Raw genomic sequence first — 15,218 nt, forward strand, 5'->3', positions numbered from 1 at the left:
CCCAGTACCCACTTAGCGATAGATTTAGTCTATTTCCACAAAATTTCAATATGCTATTGTGTTAATCTATGAGGGCTACCACAGCGAAAGACTGCAGACTGGGTGGCTTAAACAACTGACATTTATTTTCTCACAATTCTAGAGGCTAGAAGTCCAAGATCAACGTGTTGGCAGGCTTGGGTTCCCCTGAGGCCTCTCTCTGTGGCTTGCAGAGGCTCCTGTGTCCTCACATGGCCTTCCTTTTCTCTCTCTGTGCGCTCCTAGTGTCTCTGCCTCTTCTTTGAAGGACACCAGTCCCATTGGATTAAGGTCCCACCCTTATGCCCTCATTCAACCTTAATTACCTCTTTAATGGCCATATCTCCAAATATAGTCACTGGGGCTTAGGACTCCAACATATGAATTTTTGCAGGACACAATTCAGTCTATAACAACCACTAAGTTGGTTTCTGCTTATTGCTCCATTTTCTCTACATTCTGGGTTTCTGACGGCTCTGTCTCCTGCCACTACCATCAATGTTTGCTTTGCACACCATCTCTTTCTGGAGGAGGTCAGCCTTCATAGCTGTGTTCCATTCCGCCCGTGGTGACATTGCTGGTTTTCAGAAGAGTGTTTTGTGGGCAACAGTAATTCTTATTAGAGATTGCTCTTCATCTCCTATTCTTCAGAAATTATTCCAGGCTTTATGTAAAACCTGATTTTTGTGCACGCAACACCCATTTCCCTGCTCTTCTCTCCTATGGAGACCTGCTTTCCCCTCCATTGCCCCAGATTCAGCAGGAGAACAGGAACTAGTTGCCTTCATGTTCGCAACTGCTTAACCTCTCTGTGACTCAGCTTCCACTTTGCAAAATGGAGCTGATAGTACCTGCCTTATGAAGTGGTTGCCAGGATTAACTGAGAACCTACTTAAAGAAGCTAAGTACATAGGACAGCAACTGATATGTAGAAAGAACTCACTATGTGTTCACTATTGCTGTGGTCAACTTTTTTTTTCTTCCCCAGCAATCAACTAATCCCTAGTAAGTGATCCCTGGTTTGCTATTGTATCTTCTCAAAGCCAGCAGGTTTCATCAAAGACTAGCAATAAGCTGAGTTTGTAGATTTTTTTTTTTTTGTGGATAACCATATTAAATTACTTTCCTAATTTACCCCCAAATTAGCACCAACGGGTGGAATGAAAACTCTAATTCAGGAAAATCTTTGAACTAATCTAAGTGGAATGCTCTTACTCTTAGCTGCACCAACCTCACCCTTTCTCATGTGGGTCCCTGTGGTGGCTTGTCCTCCTCTTCTCTCCACTTGTCTAAAGCTGACCCATCTTGAGAGACCAATAAAGGTTCCTCTTAGAGTAAGTGCCGTGGAGTTTGGTCCTTTGTCTCCTGCAGTCAGGAGTTAAATTTTATCCTTATTTTGTGGAACTCATAGAACTTATCTCTGGGCTGAGCACATAGCAAGTGCTTCAGAAATATTTGTTGTCATGACTGCAATCCCAGCACTTTAGGAGGCCGAGGCAGGTGGATCACCTGAGGTCAGGAGTTCAAGACCAGCCTGGCCAACATGGTGAAACTCCATCTCTACTAAAAATACAAAATTAGCCAGGCATGCTGGTGCGTGCCTGTAATTCCAGCTCCCGGTGAGGCTGAGGCAGGAGAATCTCTTGAACCCGGGAGGCGGAGGTTGCAGTGAGCTGAGTTTGTGCCATTGCACTCCAGCCTGGGTGACAGAGGAGACTCTGTTTCAAAAAAAAAAAAAGAAAGAAATATTTGTTGATTAACTGGCTGTTGATCACAACCGTCAGATTATCTTGGATAAGTTTATTGGAAAAAATACTTACTTAGTTCACATTGAAAAGAGCACTCACCTGTGGGTCAAATCTAATCCCCCCATTCTGATTCTTCTAATGGGATGATAGCCCACTGAATTCAAAATCCGTAAGGGAGGAGAAAACAGTTGTCACATTTCTACATTTCTCACTAATTCAATATTATAACTAAATATAGTGTTATTTAATGTTCTGAAATAGGTCAATTTTAGAGTCATTTTAAGGAAACCTATGCATTGAAGCTTTAGTATTTTATGTGGGTCACCTGGATTCTCAGTGAATATGAGAAAATGAACCAAATAGGTTTTAAGCGAAGATTCCTGGTAGATTTTACTTCCTTGGTGTCTTCAAGCTCAACTTATTCCAGGCCTGAAGGACATGGTTTAGTCTATCCGCCCAGTTGACAGAAGATTGCATAGAACAGGGATTCCCCTTTCTCCTCTCTTTTCACAGCAGCTGATTTCAGCTGCCTTGTTGTCTCCTAGGCTCCCACACAGTGGGTGTGGGGGAGGTCGCGTGGCTCCTGAGTCTGCACTGACTTTAAGGCCTGTTTTTCTAGAGTGTTGGGAACGCATTCTACCATCTCCATGAGGCTAAGCTCCTATCAGCAACATGAAGGCTAGTTGATCTCGAAAGTACTTTCCATTCCCATTAGCTTGTGATGTTGGAAGACACAAGATCAGCTTTCCTGGAGTTTCTCTCTAACGTGAACCATGTAAACCTGAGCTGGGGCAAGAACCCAGGCCTGGAACTGCCCTGAAGGCTAAAAGGTGAAGGTCAGGGGAGTCCCGAATGGAAGGCTCACCTTCACTCACACCATCCCCAGGAAATCCCCTCTCCAGCAGCCTGGTGCTCCAGCGAGGGTGGCGTCAGCTGCTATTCCAGGAGAAGGTGAGGCTTCCAGATGAACAAGGCTCTTTAAAAACACCGGGGCTGACGGTGTGATAGTCCACTCAAGAGCCAACAGAACAACTGCAAAATATGATAAAAATCACTTGAAAAGTTCATTGATTTTTCAGTAAAACTGCAAATCCTTCACTTTATAATAATTGTTCCCTCACGCTTTTGAATCTTGTTCTTGAGCTACAAGGGCGTTTAGGTCAGGCTGCATTCAGCACACGGGCCCGGGTAGACAATGGCGCATGACTGAAGAGACACTTTAATCATGAGCTAATTTACAAACCAAAGCAAAACAGACTCGGGCTTTGTCTAAGATTATTAGAAGATGTTAATTCTGTGCTTAAATTATTTCTCTCACTCCTCTCTCTGAGCTCATAACTAGGAAAAAAAAAAAAGGAACATCAACCCTATCTCGCCCTCCCCCACTTCTTATCTTCCTAATTAAATTTTGTGACTTGGCATCCACGGGTGGGTGGGTTACTTTTTTCCCCTTTCTTCTTTTCTCTCTGAGGACAATGTACTTGTTATTCAAATTCTTATTGCTTCTTGGTGTGAGCTTCTAGCACCTAGATAAAATGGCTGTTAAGTCTTTCCTCCTCACATTTTCTCTAGGTCCAGAGAAATAATGAAAGAACTTGGTAGAGAATTAGTTTCTCACGGACCCGCAATACAGCACATCCCAGAGCCCAGTAGAGGCTGTGGCCAGCACTGTCCACTGCTCCGCCTCCACAGCACAGAGACCTCCTCAGTAGCAGGCTCAGCCCTGTCCTGTGCTGCTGGCTCCACCCTCCTCCCAGGCTGGCGGGATCCCACAGCCAGGATATAAAAGTACACGAGCAAACAAACCCCGAACTGGACTAACTCTCAATTATCTGCATGAGTGAGGGCTAATCCAATATTCATTTCTACTTGGCTTTGGAATGCCTTGTATGATTTGTACAGGACAGATTTACCTGGCTGGTTCCGTTTTGCTTGGGTGACTAGTGTTAGCATTTCCAGTCTGTCCATGGATTACTAGTGAGGATAGCACCCTGCTAACATGCTGGTGTGGAAGGGAAATCAATCTGGGAAGGAGCATCTGACAAAGGTAATCCACGTATGGTATCACTGAGCTGGCTGCCCTCCCATCATTTCATGTCGTGGCCATTTCTCCTTGTTATTCTCATCCACTGAAAGCATCTGGGTATACTCCGGTGTCTTGACACATTTCTACTCCTGGATGGTAAGGAGAGGCAATTTACCAATTGATTCATTTATTCAATAAATGGTTATTGAATATCTCCTATCAGGCACTATGCTAGGGACTGGGGAGACAACTCTGAAGTCATCATGGAGCCGATGGAGCTTACACACATATGAGAAAGATAATCATGCCCACAGACACTTATGAGTGTGGTAGGAGTTGTGGTGGGAGAGGAGCAGGCTGTTCCAGGATCACCTCGTGGGCCCACCAAATGGAGACTTCTTGGGGGCACAGGAGAGACTTTTAAGGAGAGGAGAAATCTCACCTGAGACCTGAAAAACAGGTGGGAGTTGTTCAGGAGATTTGGAGGGAGGGTGTTCTAGGCAGGGAGAGTACCTTGTGCTAAGGGCCAGGACAGGTGAGCACCAGAATAGTGAGCCGGAGACCGTGAAAAGCAATTAGTGTGATTGGAGCTCAGTCAGAGGCCGGAGGTTCAGGAGCTCAGGAAGGGTCTTGTAGAAATGGTAAGCACTTTGGGGTAACAGTAAAAAGTTGAAAGTCGCTGAACAAGTCAGTCCCTTTGGTTTTACAGGTAAGTAACTGAAGGACTGAGAATGGGAAGAAACCATAGAAGTTTGCCTAACCAGTTGGTGATAAAGCTGGGACTAAATCCAAATATAGTTGACCCTTGAACAACACCGGTCCAGGTCTGAACTGTGGCAGGTCCGCTTATACATGGATATTTTTCAAAAAATACATTGGAAAATTTTTTGGAGATTTGCAACAGGTTGAAAAAACTTGCCGACAAACCGCGTAGCCTAGAAATATTGAAAAAGCTTTGTCAAATAATAAAAAGGTTTGTCATAAATGCATACAATGTATGTAGGTAATAGGCTATGTGTTAATCCACTATGTTATTGGCATGGCTTCTGGACAACAGTAGGCTATGAGTAATTACGTTTTGGGGGAGTCAAAAGTTTATTAATATATGCAGATTTTTGACCACATGGGGGGTCAGCATTCCTAATTTCTGTGTTGTTCAAGGGTCAGCTGTATCTTAGAGTCCTTCTGCCACAGCTGCTTACAAAGACCATGCTCTTTGAACAAACAAGGACACGTGAAATTTATTAATATGAATATTCTTAATATCAAATAATCTGACACCCCTTCAAGGGCTATTTTAAAAATATTTAATACTTATTTTTAGAGGATAAGGAGAAACTGGTTTTCTATTAATAAAATTGCACATTTTTCTTTGTGTTCAAAATAAGGGAGTTAACCTCATGCAATGTAACAATTTAACATATTTGGATTAATGTTCTTTTTCTGTCTAAACTTATACCTGGAGGGTGTTGTGCACACACAGGGGTCATTCACAAAAATGTGGCTAGACAGTCTTGATAAATATATTTAAAAAATTTTTCTTTTCCCTGGCATGTATGTAGACAAAAAGTATTCTGAATTTTCTAATTCTTTTCCCTTTTTTTTTTTGGTGTGTGTGTGTGTGTGTGTGTGTGTGGTTTTTCCGAAAGAAGCAACTTATAGGGAGGCTTAATAAAGGCCTTCAGATTTAGATAAATCCAAACCACTTGCTTGCTAATCAGAACTGCACCTGAATAACTCAGTTTCCAAATTCCAGCTGATCGAGATGGGTGCCTTTAGAGGCATGCCCTCTGGCTGGTGTTGTCTCTTAGCCTTGCACTAAGCAAATCACACTGTGACTATTAAAAATACTCGGCAGAGCTAGGTCAGCTCTGGCGGGGACCCATCTGCTTTCGCCAGACTGGGACCAGTTTATCCTTCGTCAAGGAACCTAAGTTAACTGGTAACACTTGTTTAATCTACTTTAGCGGTGCCTCGGAATGTTTTTCAACAGGTGCCTCAGGGAGCGTCCAGGCCACGAGGACCTAGTTAATCTGGTTCTGTCTGACTCCCATGTGGACATTGAGTTTGAGGGGAGAAAGGCAAATTTTATTCCTCCCAGAACCTTAAAAATTTTGGAGCAATTCAGAGTGATAGAGAAAAGGATAGAGGTGACAGAAAAGCTCTTTAATTAGAACTTCAAAGGAAATTGAGTGCTGGCTGTCCTACATCCGTTTCCCCACAAGGAGGTGGAGGGAGAGTGTTGGTGATTCAAATGAGGAATGGCGGTGGATAGTAACCAGGAAATTCATAGTGGAAATAGGGTAAGTCAATTTAAGAACATTAAAAAGTGGACTTGACAGAACTTGGTGACTGGATTTGAAGAAGGAAGGAAATGTCAGGACAGTGCCTACATTTCTTGTTTGAGCAACTTGGTGGATGCTGATGCTAGACCAAGGTGGGAAACAAAAGAAGGCTAGTTGTGGGGTACAGGTACTGAGTTCTGTCTGGACAAAGGGAATTTCAGGTCTATCCTAAGTGAGATGTCAAATAAGCAGTTGAGTGGATGGGGTTCTAGTGCGGGAGCTGTGGCCAGGTGAGAAATATAAAAATTGAGATGTCCTTCTCATATAAAAGGTGAAGGAAGTCTTAGAATGAGATTATGCAGAGAGAGTATAGATTAAGTGGAATGAAGGGCCCATGACAGAACCTTGATTAATACCAGTTTTAAAGGAGGAAGCAATGGAATGTAAGCTACAAAGGAGATTAAGGAGACAGAACTGACCAACAGTAAGAAGCAATTCTGAATCTTTGTCTCATTGCATTTTGTTTTTATTGATAATTTTATTATTTTACCAAGAAATATTGCAGATATTTGAAAAGGTATAGACCAGAAAATTATGACAGACATCCATGAAACTCTACTGCTTGAACATAGTTGAAGGCCCCCCGGGAGCCCCTTCCTCGCCACTCTCCCCACCTTACCCGTGGGGTAACCTCTTTTATAATTCCAGTGCTTCTCTTTAGACTTTCATGGCCCCTCATGCCCTTACAACTGCTAAACCTGCTTCGGTGAACCCAGCCTGTGCCATCAGAGACCCATAGCCAATGAGGAGCGAGGCTTTGTGTATCACAGGTGCCTCATTCCTATCGGCACATGGGGTCAGGGATTAGTTTTGTGCTCAAAACTTGCCACGGAGTGTGCATCCCACACAGCATGTCTTCTTGTTGGGTCGCTGCTTTAGTCTCCTTTGGTCTGGAGGCCTGGCTTCCTGTCTAGTTGAAGAGGTTGAACCCTAGGTCCTTGTATTAATATATATTTATATATATTCATATATACTTTAATACAACAGACTCTTGACATACACAAAAGATACAGTCTGACCAGCCCCTGGCTGTGTCCTGCTTCATGCTGGATAAACCTTCCAGGAGGCATAAGAACGCTACCTGTTTGGCAACTGGATGTTTTTGATTCTGATGTCTGTCCTGAACATATTTTCATTTGTCACCTTTCTTCAGGTATTCTAATTCTGATGGCTCGTCTTCCTAACTTAGGCCCACTTATACCCTACTCTTATCTGCCACATGAAGGTCCCAGTAAGGCTCATGTCCTAGCTGGGTGGATTGAGGAGTATTAAACCTATTAATTTATACTCTTTCATGGTTTGCAGATATACAGTGGCGCAATGGGTAATTTCTTTCAATTTGCCTATTAAAATGTTCTATAAAGCAGTTGCTATTCCGTAAACAATCACTTAAATAGACCATAATAATGCACCTTAAAAATCATGCAATAATTCCATTTTTAGTAACTCCCCTTTGTAACACTGAAACTTGCCTTCCCTTCTCTACCTACCCCTTGTCCCACAACTGATCTGTTAAGTACAGAATTTTGTATGTAGTTTCTTAACGTGGCTATGAATCTCTGTTTTAGCCCAAGGAAGCTTGTCAATATTTTTGGGGGGTTTCGTATTTCATTTCTACCTTCTTTTGAAATGGCAGAAGTTTCTAAATATCCCAAGAAGAATCTGGGCTAGGACTCAAGAAGGACTTCCTGACACAGAAAGGTTGTAGAATGTTTCATTTAAAATAAATATAATAGTAATAGTTTTAAAAGGGGAGGGGAGAGGTCACCCTATATCTGTGAGGGCTGGAGGGAAGAGTTAAATGACTTCTGAAGGTCTGATTCAGCCCTAAGATTCTTTGATGTGATTGTTCTGTTCTTTCCAGCTGTCTGTCTTTGATCCAAGCTTTGCCTGCTGGAGCTGAGCTCCAAGTGAGAAACTTCCAGCTCCACGCCATCCTCGGCAACCCAGGACCTTGAGCCAGCTGGCTGACCGTGCTCTCTGGGGATTCCATACCAGGGCTGATTGGCTGCTCTGATTTGCTTTGACTGTTTGACTTCCAGGGAAGGCCTATGGCAGGTGGAGCTGATGAACCCCTTCCAGGGATCTTCTGCCTCCATTAGTTAACTCATTAGGGACTTCCCGGCATCCTCTCACTGAGCAGGGACACTGTCTGCCTTTTACCTTGTCCCTTTCACACTCACTGGTTATGCGTGGTTGACTGGGCAACTCACTTCTGCAACTGACCATCTAGTTCAACCACCGGAGCTCAGCTTGATTTCCAAGTCATAGGTATGGTTCAAGTTAAGTAGAAGCCTGTTTAATTCTTTTCTGAGTACAAAGTGATCCAGCAAGTGGTGTATTCTAGATATAGTAATAACTTAATTGACAACAGAATGGTTTAAATAATGTCTGTTACAAGGAACAATTGGATCAATAACTTAATTGCTGGGTTCATACATATATAAATGCAACAGACTCTCGACATACACAAAAGATACAGTCTGAGACCCATGTGCTTCCCCAAATTCATAAATAGGAAAATACTTTTAAGATTCTTGGCTTACTCCTCGACCACATTCCTGTCGTGTGACTTTTCAACTTCTGGGAACATTTTAACTGATTCAATTAGATTTTTATAGCAGTAAGTGTACTTCCAAAAACTATTTTTAAAAAATAATATCAACTTTAATTTTATATCCAAGGGGTGCATTGTGGGTTTGTTACATGGGTATATTGCATGATGCTGAGGTTTGGGGTGTGAATGATCCCATTACCCAGGTAGTGAGCATAATACTCAATAGGTAGTTTTTCAGCCCTTGGCCCCATCCTCTTTACCCCTCTATAAGTCACTAGTATCTATTATTGCCATCTTTATGTCCATGTGTACCCAAAGTTTAGCTCCCACTTATAAGTGAGAACATATGGTATTTGGTTTTCTGTTCCAACATTAATTTGCTTAGGATAATGGCCTCCAGCTGCATCCATGTTGCTGCAAAGGACATGATCTCATTCTTTTTTAAGGCTGCATAGTATTCCATAATGTATATGTAACATTTTTTTTTTTAAATCCAGCCCACCGTTGATGGGCACTTAGGTTGATTCTGTGTTTTTGCTATTGTGAATAGCACTGCAGAGAGCACACAAATACATGTGTCTTTTTGGTAGAATGGTGCCTTTTCTTTTGGATATATGCCCAGTAATGGTATTGCTGGGTCAAATGGTAGTTCTGTTTTATATTCTTTAAGAAATCTCCACTCTTCCTATTTGAATACCCTTTATTTCTTTCTCTTGCCTGATTGCCCTGGCCAGAACTTCCAATACTATGTTGAATAGGAGTGATGAGAAAGGGCATCCTTGTCTTATGCTGGTTTTCAAAGGGAATGCTTCCAGCTTTTGCCCATTCAGTATGATATTGGCTGTGGGTTTGTCAAAAATAGCTCTTATTAGTTTGAGATACATTCCATCAATACCTAGTTTATTGAGGGTTTTTAGCATGAAGGGGTGTTGAATTTTATCAAAGGCCTTTTCTGCATCTATTGAGATAATCGTGGTTTTTGTCATTGGTTCTGTTTATGTGATGGATTCCGTTTGATTTCCGTATATTGAAACATCCTTGCATCCCAGGGATGAAGCTGACTTGATTGTGGTGGGTAAGCTTTTTGATGTGCTGCTGAATTCAGTTTGCCAGTATTTTATTGAGGATTTTCACATCGAAGTTCATCATGGATATTGGTCTGAAATTTTCTTTTTTTGTTATGTCTCTGCCAGGTTTTGGTATCAGGAAGATTCTGGTCTCATAAAATGGGTTAGGGAGGATCCTCTCTTTTTCTATTGTTTGGAATACTTTCAGAAGGAATGGTACCAGCTCCTGTTTGTACCTCTGGTAGAATTCAGCTGTGAATCCATCTGGTCCTGGGCTTTTTTTTTTGGTTGGTAGGCTATTAATTATTGCCTCAATTTCAGAACTTGTTATTGGTCTATGCAGGGATTTGGCTTCTTCCAGGTTTAGTCTTGGGAGTGTGTATGTGTCCAGGAATTTATCCATTTCTTCTAGATTTTCTAGTTTATTTGTGTAGAGGTGTTTATAGTCTTCTCTGATGGTAGTTTGTATTTCTGTGGGATCAGCGATGATAACCCTTTTATCACTTTTTATGGTGTCTATTTGATTCTTTTTTCTTCTTTATTAGTTTGGCTAGAGGTCTATTTTGTTAATCTTTTCAAAAAACCAGCTCGTGGATTGATTGATTTTTTTGAAGGGCTTTTTTCTGTCTCTATCTCCTTCAGTTCTGCCCAGATCTTAGTTATTTCTTGTCTTCTGCTAGCTTTTGAATTTGTTTGCTCTTGCTTCTCTAGTTCTTTTAATTGTGATGTTGGGGGGTCGTTTTGGATCTCTCCACCTTTCTCCTGTGGGCAGTTAGTGCTATAAATTTCCCTCTAAACACTGCTTTAGCTATGTCCCAGGGATTCTGGCACGTTGGGTCTTTGTTCTCATTGGTTTCAAAGAACATCGTTATTTCTGCCTTCATTTCGTGATTTACCAGTAGTCATTCAGGAGCAGGTTGTTCAGTTTCCATGTAGTTGTGTGGTTTTGAGTGAGTTTCTTAATCCTGAGTTCTAATTTGATTGCACTGTGGTCTGAGAGACTGTTTGTTATGATTTTCATACTTTTGCATTTGCTAAGGAGTGTTTTACTTCCAATTATGTGGTCAATTTTAGAATAAGTGCAATGTGGTGCTGAGAAGAATGTATATTCTGTTGATTTGGGTGGAGAGTTCTGTAGATGTCTATTAGGTCTGCTTGGTCCAGAGCTGAGTTCAAGTCCTGAATATCCTTGTTAATTTTCTGTCTTGTTGATCTGTCTAATATTGACAGTGGGGTGTTAAAATCTCCCAATATTATTGTGTGGGAGTCTAAGTCTCTTCGTAGGTCTCTAAGAACTTGTTTTATGAATCTGGGTGCTCCTATATTGGGTGCATATATATTTAGGATAGTTAGCTCTTCTTGTTGCATTGATCCCTTTACCATTATGTGATGCCCTTCTTTGTCTCTTTTGATGTTTGTTGGTTTAAAGTCTGTTTTATCAGAGACTAGGATTGCAACCCCTGCTTTTTTTTTTTTTTTTTTGCTTTCCATTTGCTTGGTAAATATTCCTCCATCCCTTTATTTTGAGCCTATGTGTGTCTTTGCATATGTGATGTGTCTCCTGAATACAGTGCACCTATGGGTCTTGACTCTTTATCCAATTTGCCAGTCTGTGTCTTTTAATTGGGGCATTTAGCCTGTTTACATTTAAGGTTAATATTGTTATGTGTGAATTTGATCCTGTCATTATGATGCTAGCTGGTTATTTTGCCCATTAGTTGATGCAATTTCTTCATAGTGTCAATGGTCTTTACAATTTGGTATGTTTTTGCAGTGACTGGTACCGGTTTTTCCTTTCCATATTTAGTACTTCCTTCAGGAGCTCTTGTAAGACAGGCCTGGTGGTGACAAGAATCTCTCAGTATTTGCTTGTCTGTAAAGGATTTTATTTCTCCTTTGCTTATGAAGCTTAGTTTGGCTGGATATGAAATTCTGGGTTGAAAATTCTTTTCTTTGAAAATGTAGAATATTGGCCCCCACTCTCTTCTGGCTTGTAAGGTTTCTGCTGAGAGATCCACTGTTAGTCTGATGGCTTCCCTTTGTGGGTAACCCGACCTTTCTGTTGCGGATGACATGATTGTATATGTAGAAAACCCCATCGTCTCAGCCCAGAATCTCCTTCAGCTGATAAGCAGCTTCAGCAAAGTCTCAGGATACAAAATCAATGTGTAAAAATCACAAGAATTCCTATACACCAATAATAAACACAGAGCCAAATCATGAGTAAACTCCCATTCACAATTGCTACAAAGAGAATAAAATACCTAGGAATAAAACTTACAAGGGATGTGAAGGACTTCTTCAAGGAGAACTACAAACAACTGCTCAAGGAAATAAGAGAGGACACAAACAAATGGAAAAACATTCCATGCTTATGGATAGGAAGAATCAATATCGTGAAAATGACCATACTGCCCAAAGTAATTTATACATTCAATGCTGTCTCCATCAAGCTACCATTGACTTTCTTCACAGAGTTAGAAAACAGTACTTTAAATTTCATATGGAACCAAAAAGCCCATATAGCCAAGAAAATCTTAAGCAAAAACACCAAAGCTGGAGGCTTCATGCTACCTGACTTCAAACTATACTACAAGGCTACAGTAATGAAAACAGCATGATACTGGTACCAAAACAGATATGTAGACCAATAGAACAGAACAGAGGCCTCAGAAATAATACTACACATCTACAACCATCTGATCTTTGACAAACCTGACAAAAATAAGCAATGGGGAAGGAATTCTCTACTTAATGGTGTTTGGGAAACTGACTAGCCACATGCAGAAAACTGAAACTGGACCCCTTCCTTACAACTTATACAAAAGTTAAGATGGATGAAAGACTTAAATGTAAGACCTAAAACCATAAAAACCCTAGAAGGAAACCTAGGCAATACTGTTCAGGACATAGGCATGGGCAAAGACTTTATGACTAAAACACCAAAAGCAATGGCAACAAAAGCCAAAATTGACAAATGGGATCTCATTAAACTAAAGAGCTTCTGCGCAGCAAAAGAAACTATCATCAGAATGAACAGGCAACCTACAGAATGGGAGAAAAATTTTGCAATCTATCCATCTGACAAAGGGCTAATATTCAGACTCTACAAGGAATTAAACCAATTTACGAGAAAAAGCCCCATCAAAAAGTGGGCAAAGGATATGAACAAACACTTCTCAAGAGATATTTGTGCTGCACAAACATATGAAAAAAAGCTCATCATCACTTGTCATTAGAGAAATGCAGATCAAAACCACAATGAGATACCGTCTCACACCAGTTAGAATGGCGATCATTAAAAAGTCAGGAAACAACATGCTGGAGAGGATGTGGAGAAATAGGAATGCTTTTACACTATTGGTGGGAGTGTAAATTAGTTCAACCATTGTGGAAGACAGTGTGGCAATTCCTCAAGGATCTAGAACCAGAAATACCATTTGACCCAGCCATCCCATTACTGGCTATATACCCAAAGGATTATAAATCATTCTATAAAGACACATGCACACGTATGTTTATTGCAGCACTATTCATAACAGCAAAGACTTGGAACCAACCCAAATGCCCATTAATGATAGATTGGATAAAGAAAATGTGGCACATATACACCATGGAATACTATGCAGCCATAAAAAAGGATTAGTTCGTGTCCTTTGCAGCGACAGGGATGAAGCTGGAAACCATCATTCTCAGCAAACTAACACAGGAACAGAAAACTAAACACCACATTTTTCTCACTCATAAGTGGGAGTTGAACAATGAGAACACATGGACACAGAGAGGGGAACATCACACACCGGGGCCTGTTGGGGGGTGGAGGGCTAGGGGAGGGGATAGCATTAGGAGAAATACCTAATGTAGATGACGGGTTGATGAGTGCAGCAAACCACCATGGCACATGTATACCTATGTGGCAAACCTGCACGTTCTGCACATGTATCCCAGGTCTTAAAGTATAATTTAAAAAACAAACTCTACACTGCTTCAGATACCAGTTTGCAAATTGCTTTTATTTGCATGTGGATACATGTAGACATATGTTTCTGCATAGAGGCCTCATTATTAGGTCAGCACTGAATTAAACTTTTACTTTTTACTTCATTTCAAACTTTTTTTCCTATTGAGGTTCATCACTGTCTTCCTAAACTTGAATTTTTATTTTTAAATTCCTAAACAATATGTGTTTATTCTTGTTATACTTTCAAACAACACAAAGCTGAAGTTCCTTCATACTGCCAACCTGATCCCATTTTTCTTGCTAGAGAGTGTCAATGTTGAAAATTTCAAGTGCTTCTTGTGAGCCCCAAGGGCTCATCCAGCAGAGTTCTAAGAGCACAGACTCTGGGGTCTGTCTGCTTGTGCGAGCTGTAGGCTCTGCTTTGGTGTGAATCAGAGCCCTTCACTTATCAGCTGAGTGATTTGTGCAAGTTACTTAACTCTATGCCTCAGTTTCTTCCTCTGCAAAAATGGAGACAATAATAGTACCTATTTCATAAGATTTTCATGAGGGTTAAAAGAGTTAATTTGTGTAAAGCACTTAGTACAGTATCTGGCATACAATAAGTACTCAAAAGTATATGTATATGTATATATACATATTTTAGAAAATTATGTTTTACATACATGGTACTATACTGTTACGTATATTTTTATTACATTTTAGAAATTTTTTTTTTTTTTTTCTGAGATGGAGTTTCGCTCTTGTCACCTAGGCTGGAGTGCAGTGGTGCGATCTCGGCTCACTGCAACCTCCGCCTCCCAGGTTCAAGTGATTCTCCTGCCTCAGTCTCCCAAGTAGCTGGGATTACAGGCGCGTGCTACCATGCCCAGCTAAAATATTTTTAGTAGAGACAGGGTTTTGTCATGTTGGCCAGGCTGATCTCAAACTCCTGACCGCAGGTGATCCACCTTCCTCGGCCTCCCAAAGTGCTGAGATTACAGGCCTGAGCCACCGGGCCTGGCCACCAGTGCATATTTTTTCATTGTATATATGTAACATAGTTTGTTTAGCCATTGCCTGTTGATGGATATTCATATTGTTTTAAATTTGTTGCTATTACTAACAAAGCTGCAATGAATACCTTTGTACCTGCCTTTTTTTGTGTATGTACATGGATGTGTTTCTTTAGGGCAAATACTGAAATGTGGACTTACTGGGTTATAGGATAAACATGGTGGTTGGTAGTGGCTGTGTGTGTGTGTGTGTGTGTGTGTGTGTGTGTGTGTTTGCTATTTTGGACTTTATTATTCTTGCTTTAAAATACTTTTAATATTTACCAAAAATATTTACCTTTTCTGGCATTATTTATCCTTCTTGCACTTTGTACTTCCACTGGGGTCATCTTTAGCTCAAATAACTTCCTTTTGTGTATTTTATACTGCAGAAGTGCTAATGATGAATTTGCTCAGTTTTTCTCAGCTTTGGCTTGTCTGAGAACATTTCTTTTTGCCTTT

This window comes from Hylobates moloch, unplaced genomic scaffold (genome assembly GCF_009828535.3).
Source record: "Hylobates moloch isolate HMO894 unplaced genomic scaffold, HMol_V3 SCAFFOLD_18, whole genome shotgun sequence".
Taxonomy (NCBI): domain Eukaryota; kingdom Metazoa; phylum Chordata; class Mammalia; order Primates; family Hylobatidae; genus Hylobates; species Hylobates moloch.